A 9,078-nucleotide genomic window follows, 5' to 3' on the forward strand; every position below is an offset into this window, starting at 1 on the left:
AAGAATTACTCTATGTACCTGCATAAGCCCTCTGATAATCTGGGTTGTGACTCCTGCGACAGCAAGTCATCCGCCATGCTGTTTGTGCTCTCCAAACCACCGCAACCACCATTTAATTGACACTTGGCCCAACCCGTCCGGGCCATTTGCGGGTCTCATGTTCAGTAGGTATGGCCAATAGTGGGCCAAGATTGATTGCTGACATGGGCGGGTTAATATCATTTTACATGCTTCCATATTTATTAAGTACGATTTAGTGTCGAGAGTTTCTTCAGAATTTTCGATTGAAAGCATAATGACTTGGTAGGACGAAATATTGAGTACTTACAATGTTGTGGCTAAGCTCACATTTATGTAGCTGTAAGCAATCATATTCTAGACGGGAAAAAAAAAATAGTACCATCTAGACCAGCAGATATCGAAATTTGTCTGACTTTGTGGATCATCACACATGTCTCTAGGCCACGATGGAAGTTCTGCATTTTGAAGTTCATATCAATTGATTATGTCTTCTTGCTCGATGATTCAGGTAACTCAATGCTCAGCAATCCTCGCCATGATTTTACGGGGTTTGCACATGGCTTCCAACGACACCACTTTAGGCATATTCATTCCTTCTCCTTCAGTCATGTCCACCAATTCCTCACTTATTCTCTTCCATTCGAAGCACTGGATCAACGATCCCAAAGTTACAGTGATCACTCGTTGAGCCATGTTTGCTCCAGGACAGGCCCGCCTCCCAAGCCCAAATGGCAAGTATTTGTATTTCCGTTATCTTCATTTTCAAATCTCTCGGGTTTAAAACTCGTCGGGTCGTCCCACAACTTGCGGTCCCTATGAATGGTCCATGCATTGATGAATACTGTAGTATGACGAGGTACATTGTAACCGCCTATCGTGCAATCCTGTGATGACATGTGTGGAAGTAGAAGTAATGTTTGAGAGGTAAGAAAGTTTTGCAATGTCTGTCTCATCTATCAAGCGCTCTTGGCCAATCACACTATCTAGCTTCTCAGTAGCTATTTTTAAAGAAAGAGGATGATTGAGTAGATAAGACATTCCCCATTCGATTGCCAAACCTGAAGTGTCGGTGCCTGCTATGAGCATGACCTAGTAGAAGAATAATGGGAAAAAAAATACGTTATCATTAAATATGAAAATGAAAGAGTTGATTATAGTGATAATCTTAGTAGTAATCCCCAAGCTGTTAATGCAATCCACAAGTTAATGGATCAAGTATTATAGAAGAATCTAAAATTAACAAGTATTACAATTTAATCTATTATTTTGGTAGCAACTTAGATCACAAGAATTAACATAACATCGAGATAATCAATTTTATTTTCTATACGACCCATGGATAAATGCCTAATATGTATGCTATATTCCACCATGAGGATGAGATGCTAATGTTTGTCAGATTTCTACGTACCAGGATTAGCCCTTTGATGATCTCATCAGTGTAAAACTCTGGTTGCGTCTCTTGCAACGAAAGCAAATGATCTAGCACAGTGTCCCTACTCTCTCCACCACCTCCTATCTTGTGACTACCTCTGCGCTCTTCAATCAAATTTTGTAAGAACTCGTCTGATCTCTTGCCCAGTCTAGACACCTTCTTCTCATAGTCCCTAAAGAGTAAAGACCAACCTCAAAATACTCAAGAAATCCCCTGGATACGCACCGTCGGCATATTTCAGCATTTCAGACATCATCTCACGAAATGACCTTGCCTCCTCGGCATGGGTCGCGTCTTCCCATAATACCTCTTCCCAGTCAACATCCTTACAATGATGTTGAATGTCATCTCCGAGAACATTGATTTTAGCTCCACCTTAGTGAAATCGTCACAAAATGATGAGGTTCTTTTGTTTAGTTTAAGTAGGAGTCTCTTGATTTCATCCATTCGAATGGGCAAAAAGGAGTTGAGACAGGCGGAGGAGAAGATTTCGAGGGTACAAATGCGGCGGAGATTGCGCCAGTGGTCACCGTATGGGGCCATGGTGACAACTGTGCTGCCGTATCCAATTTGGTTGGCAGCAACACTGGAGGGGCGGTTGGCAAGCACGGTGTCATTTTTAGTGCAGCATTTTTCGGCGGACTTGGCGGGAGCCGAAGCGGAGAGAGAAGACAGGGCCATAGGATTGGGAAAGGGAGTGGAGTGTCTGGTGGAAGGGGCGTTTTATGAGGTGGAGGTGGCCGAGGATGGGGATGGAAGGCGGACTTGGCGGGAGGTTTTTGGGTCGCTTTAGCCATGAAGAGAAGAGCTTGAGAGTGAGGAGGAGGAAAGCCAAAGGAAGGAAAGTGTAGAGTGACGAAGTCTCCATGGTTGGGACGAACTTGGTATTGGCGAAGGCTATGGAGTCCTCGATTATAACATGGCAAAATAGTATTCTCTTACTCCGATGCTTCTGGCCATCTGGAGTTGACTTACGGCAATTATTGCGGAAATTCTTACGTAGCTATTGAAGACCAATTTGGTTTATAGTAATAACCATGTCTTGCCTGAGGCCAAAAAAGCGATAAAAATACAAAACTGCTGTTTTGTTTCATCTTTTATAGTGACAGGTAGAAAGATTTGCTTGTATTGTTGCACTCGAACAATATATCGCAGGTAGAAATTTTAGTTTCTCCTTGGAAACCGATCGTATTAGTCAAATATATATATAACCATGTTTGGCCGGCGGGGATAAAAAAAAAAAGTTAATGCAAGTTTTGAGAGAAAATGCCAACCGATGGTCATCATCACAAAGTGGACACAATTGACATTAGATAAATTCCTAATCCATAAAGATCCTGAATATTTCTCAATACTTTAGTAGCTTTAGAAAAAGGCGAATCAAATAGTTGTTGGACTTGTAGATAAGAAGGAACCTTGCAAATCAAATCATTTATGTCAGCCAACCTCTTCTTTTCATTTTGAAGTGATTTGTCCACTGATAAGATAATTTAATTTTCTGGGTGCTTTCCAATGTTACATTCTAGTTATATATGGATGTGCAGTTGTTGATAGCTGATTTTTAGCCGACGCCTTATTAAAATAAATTTATCAAGATTAGGATTTTTTATTTCTTTCTTTTACTTTGTTATTTTTAAGTGATTTCTGATTCATTTCCATTTAAAACCTAAAAAGTCAAACGATTGAATTTTAAGTTGACTTTTTGATCAACCCATTGATTAAAAGTCAACATTGAGTTAAAAATTGGCTTTTTGCACAAAAAGACCCTACATAGTCTTAATTTCACTATAGTAAAGTTAATTTTAAAATTTTTGAAGATTTGACCCAAAAATCAATATTTTGGGAAAAATCAACTAACGGGTTGACTCTTGGTCAAACTTTTAACAAAAAAGTTGAAAAAATCAAAAATCAACAAAATATTTCATTTTAGTGTCAATTTGACTTTAGTGTTGAAAATTTTCTAAAAATCAATTAAAAACCTTGTTTTTCGAATTTTTCAATTTTTGGTTCGAAATTGGCCAAAAGTAAAATTACTTTCATTCTAATCATAATTAGGCTTAGTTTCTTTTCCAACATTGGATTTAGGGACCATTTCTCATTCAATCGTTCATTCAGTTTCAAGAACGATCATGTTAAAGGGCGAATTGCCACTTTTAGCCCTAACTAGGGGGTATGAATCAATTATTCATGATATGCGAACGAATGCTTTCATTCCATTCATTTTCTCGATATAAGTCCAAATTTATAGGTCTATTTTAAGAGATTCACTCAAGAACTTTCTAATTTAGGGAATTCAACCTTCTTGAATATACCTTGATCTACAAAAATCGTAGCATTGTATGTGACCTTCTATTAATGCTGATCTGAGGTAGTAAACCTCATTTTTTGGCTTCGATTTCTTATGAACATATGATTTAGGCTCAATGAGCTTTGATTTGATAGGAAGTTGAACGATTTTGTTGATTTTGTGTAATTTTTTGATGTTCAGTCTTTGAACGAGCTGTCTGTTTGCTATTTTTCTATTGATTTTTGTATTTAGATTTTGGAGATGGTTTCTTCATGAAAGTTGCATGAAAATGTTTTACTCATATCATATCTTCTTCTTTTTTTCCTCAAAATTTTTAGAGTTGATTTGGTTAGGTAAATTCTTGAAAAATCGTCCTTAGGTCAATCTATCCTATTCTGAGTTTGACCAATGTTTGCTTTGAAATAAGGTCTTATGTCCATTTGGATTTCCATCCTTCATAAGAGTTGTTGTAAGTATTACAAGCTTTCTAACTAAATATAATTCATGCCAAATGATCGTTGTTTACTAGGTTAATCATCTGTGCAAAAATGCGTCAATGCTGCTGCGCTTTGAGACTTAATTGTATTGTTTTGTTTTTGCCATTCTTGTGTAGGCTCATGTGAATTAATTTAGACTTAGGTGTATTCATGGAAAATAACCATGAAATTGCATTCTACATATACAATTTTTCATAAAATTTTGGCATGTCGTTAAGTCATAGACAATCACTCATATTTTGTGCTAATCTTACTGTGATGGAGGCTGAACACGAACCCATGAAAACATCTCTGTTTGAGCTCCTTAAGAGCCAAATTAGATCATGAGGTCTTCTAGACATGTTAAGAGCATACTGCAAGCTTCACGTTCATATATGGTATGCCTCATTTGAAAGTCATTTACAATGTAAAAACCATGTATTAAGTTAGTAAGTCCTAACTGAAATTGTCTTGCATGCCATCCTTAATCATAAGTCACCTTTTGATGTTAATGGATCCACGTGACTTTTTGCACTTCGATTTAGGGTTAAATATATTAACCAAACTTTGTTGCATTCAACCGTATGTTGTGTGTGAATTTCACATTTGTTATGCATTGTTTAGGTGGCCTCATAATCCAATAATCATGCATCAATTTTCTGATTTGCTCATTGACGATTTGCACGCTTTTGTGATTGTCGCTATTTGACCATGAATTTGACCCTAATCGGATTCGACATCTCTTAGAAAGTCTTAGGATACGTCTCAATCTTTCCGATGACATTAATTTTCCTTTTTGCATGTCATTTGACCATTTTTTTTTTTTTGTTAAGTTTGCCTAGAAATCTACTTTGAATGAAATTTGGAATCCCTTTTTGCTTTTGTCAGTCAGACCTCTTGTTATTTTTGTATGATTTTCTCATTAAGCATTCTGAGGTCTGGTCCTTAATAAAGTTTGTTTTAGTTTGTTTTTCTTTATCTTCTTTACATTGTGGTAAAAGATTTTTTAGACTTTATTTACTAGGTCAAATCATTATTGATTTGCGATGATAACTTGTTATTTGGTTACATTTCTGATGCGATGTTATGTGTTCTTGAATTTTTATAAATTTCTATATAGCTCACCTTAGAAAACTCTTTTCATGAAAATTGTTCATCATGATGTGTTTGATGTTGTGTAATTTTCTTGGAGCCAATTATCCATGGGTTCATTTTCACTTGCTTCAATCTTATTTACCATGTTCAATGATTTTTTCTTGTAATTCTCCACTGTAATTTTCTTCTAAATTTTTTTAGGACATCTTGCATGCTAAATTGAATTCACATTTCTTCACAAGTTTGATCCTTACCTTCCGAACTTCGCACACAAAAATTCTTGAAAAATAAAAAGTATGTTACCATGCTTTTCAGACCTTTCGAATGTCATGAGATTATTTGAAATTTCATGTTCTTGTTGATTTGAACTTGGTTTTTGTTCAATTGATGCTCATGCACAAAAATTTTAAAATTTTCATATTGTTCTTTATGTTCCAAATTTCCAAATCGCATATTAGCATGGCATTAATATCGTCTAAGGTTTGGAACGTATTTAAGGCATCCGCGAAGCTCGATCAATGTGCACAGGATTCACCCGAGTTAGCCTTGATGATTAAATGTGTTCCATAATCGTGATACAATTTTGTCGTGCCACTTACAAATTTTTCTTACAATTCACTATTTAATTGTTCTTTAAATAATTTTTAGGCATCATTCGAATCATTAGCTTTTGATGTGTGCTGCTTTCATCAAACACCTATGATTGTATTTAACGCTTGTTGACTGAATAAGCGATCTAGTGTTGGGTCACTAAAATTGTCTGATTGATTGAGAATCAAGGCCTAAGGGCTTGCATGTGTGTTTACTTTCTACTATGTATGTGATTTTTAGATGTATGTATAGGTGCGATGTATGAACTCGTGGGATACATTTGGATCACACTTAGAGCTTGTTTTAGGGGCTTTTGTACATTGGTTGCCATGCGAGCACACAAACGATGGCTAATTGTTCTAAGCCATTAAAAAAAAAAAGAATAAGGGTAGGTGTCCTAAAGGGATCATTGCATGGATCATAAAGGCCAACCCAAGGTCAAATTTGACCAATTATGCATAATTTTCGAGTTCCCTGACTATTTTTTTTTTTTTGGGTCATTGTTATTGTTTTTGTAATGTTGATTGTTTCTTTCCCATTTTATGTACCTAGTCTTAGTTTTAGATTATGATTTGGATAGATCCATGGAGGAAGTGGCTCCTCAAGACGTGAAGACGATGAATGGTCAATGTCTAATCCAACCTTGTTCTTGCATCAATTTGATTCCTCGATATTTGTTTCAGGTTGTCTTGTGTTGTATAAGTGCTCAATGAGTTGTGGGTTCCCTTCTTTGATTTAATTTTCATTAAGATTTCATATTAGATTTACCGCTTTCCTTAAACTGTTTTCTTGAGTGTTTACTTATCACACTGTCTTTAAATTTCAATTGTTTGTTTTTCTTTATTTTGATAGAATTAGAATTATATGAAATTGACCATCCACGCATGATCACCTAGTTAGTTTTATTGGAATTAAAAAGTAGAAAGACATGTATGGACACTTGAGAAAACACGACAAACCATTGGGTATCGAAAGGGCACTAATAGAAATGTTAGCATAATAACCCAAATCCTTGAACCATAGAATCTCTAGTTGCGTAGAAATCAAATGATTACTCTAGACCATCAATTAGGTTTCTAGTCAATCCCCAAAAATGAGGCTAGCGGTGACTCTTGACATTTATCTAAGTTGTCTTAAACAACTCATAGATAATAAATAAACCATTGTGAGGGGTATGGGTCTCGATGAGAGTCACCATAGTTTAGCATACCCAATGTGGAAATATTAAAGGATGAAGCAATGTCATCCATATGAATGAGTACTATTGGGAAAGTTACTATGGTAGCGATACCCCTAAGTTCGATATTCATATCCGATCTCATTTTCCAAGGTGTATCGTTCATGTAGATATGAATCATGATACATTCCACTATCATGTGAGGTATGAGCTTGGAAGAACTCATGACCGTGATCAATGGAACTCACATGGTCAATCCCAAATGATGAAGTGATGACATCTTTTGGAACATGTACCTTCACATGGTTAAGTATCTCTAAACCCGACCTTTTTGCTTATGACGCTCGAGGGTTGGGTCGCAACGACAGTTTTTTTTTTTTTTTTGGTCGGTTTTACTATAATCTTACTCTAACACTCACGCTCAAACTTTTTGCCCTGCCTCCTTGCAGGACGTGGGAGTCAAAACCCACACCTGAAATGAAATCGTCCCCACCCTAATCCCCTCTGAGAAGGTGAGGATTTGAATCCTCCACCTCCCCCTTCAAAGTTGGAAGGATGGCCACTGCGACGATGGTTAGTGCATAACATATTGTAACAAACGATTTTCAATTGAGTGGACATTTTTATCCTTTATTTCAAATAATTTTTTATGTGGAAAACTTGAATTATCAAGTTAGTTAAGAGTCGAGAGTTGATAGGGCTTCTTATTTCTTGGTTTTTTGGTTCCATGGGCAAGATTCTTGAGTTATTCTTTTATTTTATTTTACATAGTAATTTCTAAACGGACATCATGTTGAGATTTCTTTCTTATTAGAAAAGGAAGCTTAAAATGTGACTTTTTTTTTTTTATAATCTTTATGAGACTGTTAAATGAATTTCTGCATTTTACTTTCTTAAAATTTGGTTGTTAATGAATCAAAGAAAGGATATCTTATTGAACTCAGTTTGATTACCGATTGCTTTTGTTATCTACTACTACAAGAAAGCATATTGCAGTGAATGATGTTTGATTATCCATTGTCTTTGTTATCTAATATTACCACTACCACTACTTCTACTATTGCTACTACTATGCTTATCGGTAAATTTGTATTATTTGATTTAGCAACTATTAAAAATGTCACAATAGAATAAATGCAAGTTTTGAGAGAAAAAGCCAAATGATGGGCATCACCATGAAGTGGACACACAGTTGACATTAGATAAATTCTTAATCCATAAAGACCCTGAATATTTCTCAATAGTTTAGTAGCTATATAAAAAGTTCATTTAAAGAGTTGTTGAATCTTGCAAATCGAATCATTTACGTCAGCCAACCTCTCATTTTCATTTTGAAATGACATCTCCATTGATAAGATAATTTTATTTACTGGGTCCTTTCAAACGTTACATTTTAGTTATATATGGATGTATAATTTTGTACTGTTAGTGCATGATACATGGTAACAAATGATTTACAATTGAGTGAATCTATTTATCCCTTAACTCAAGGAAATCTTTTATGTGAAAAACTTGATTTGTCAACTTAGTTGAGAGTCGAGAGTTGATAGGGCTTCTTATAACTTGGATTTTTGGTAGATTCAGAATATAGAAAAATGTTGGGGAATTCCAAAGCTCTTGACACTCTATGGGCAAGATTACAGAGTTATTCTTTTATTTTATTTTACATAGTAATTTTTTACACGAACATTATGCTAAGATTCCTTTCTTTTTTGAAAAGGAAACTTAAAATGTGACTTTTTAAAAAAATTATGAGACCGTTAAATGAAGTTCTGCATTTAATCTTTCTTAACATTGGGTTCTTATTGAATCAACGAAAGCATATCTTAGTGAATCACGTTTGATTACCGGTTGCTTTTGTTATCTACAGCTCCTTCTGAAAAGCATATTGTAGTGAATATTGTTTAAATATCAATTGTCTTCATTAATTACTATTGCTGCTGCTGCTATTGCTATACTATTTCTTCTAGAGATGAGCATGATTTGAGTGGGCAGG

The 9,078-nt window shown here is 35.4% G+C and overlaps 1 pseudogene; it reads right to left on the reverse strand.

Moving 5' to 3' along the window:
* Positions 1–534: 534 nt before the first annotated feature.
* On the reverse strand, positions 535–1,804 carry LOC104416877 (annotated as a pseudogene).
* Between the last annotated feature and the right edge of the window lie 7,274 nt (positions 1,805–9,078).

Source organism: Eucalyptus grandis, chromosome 8, assembly GCF_016545825.1.
Source record: "Eucalyptus grandis isolate ANBG69807.140 chromosome 8, ASM1654582v1, whole genome shotgun sequence".
Lineage (NCBI taxonomy): Eukaryota > Viridiplantae > Streptophyta > Magnoliopsida > Myrtales > Myrtaceae > Eucalyptus > Eucalyptus grandis.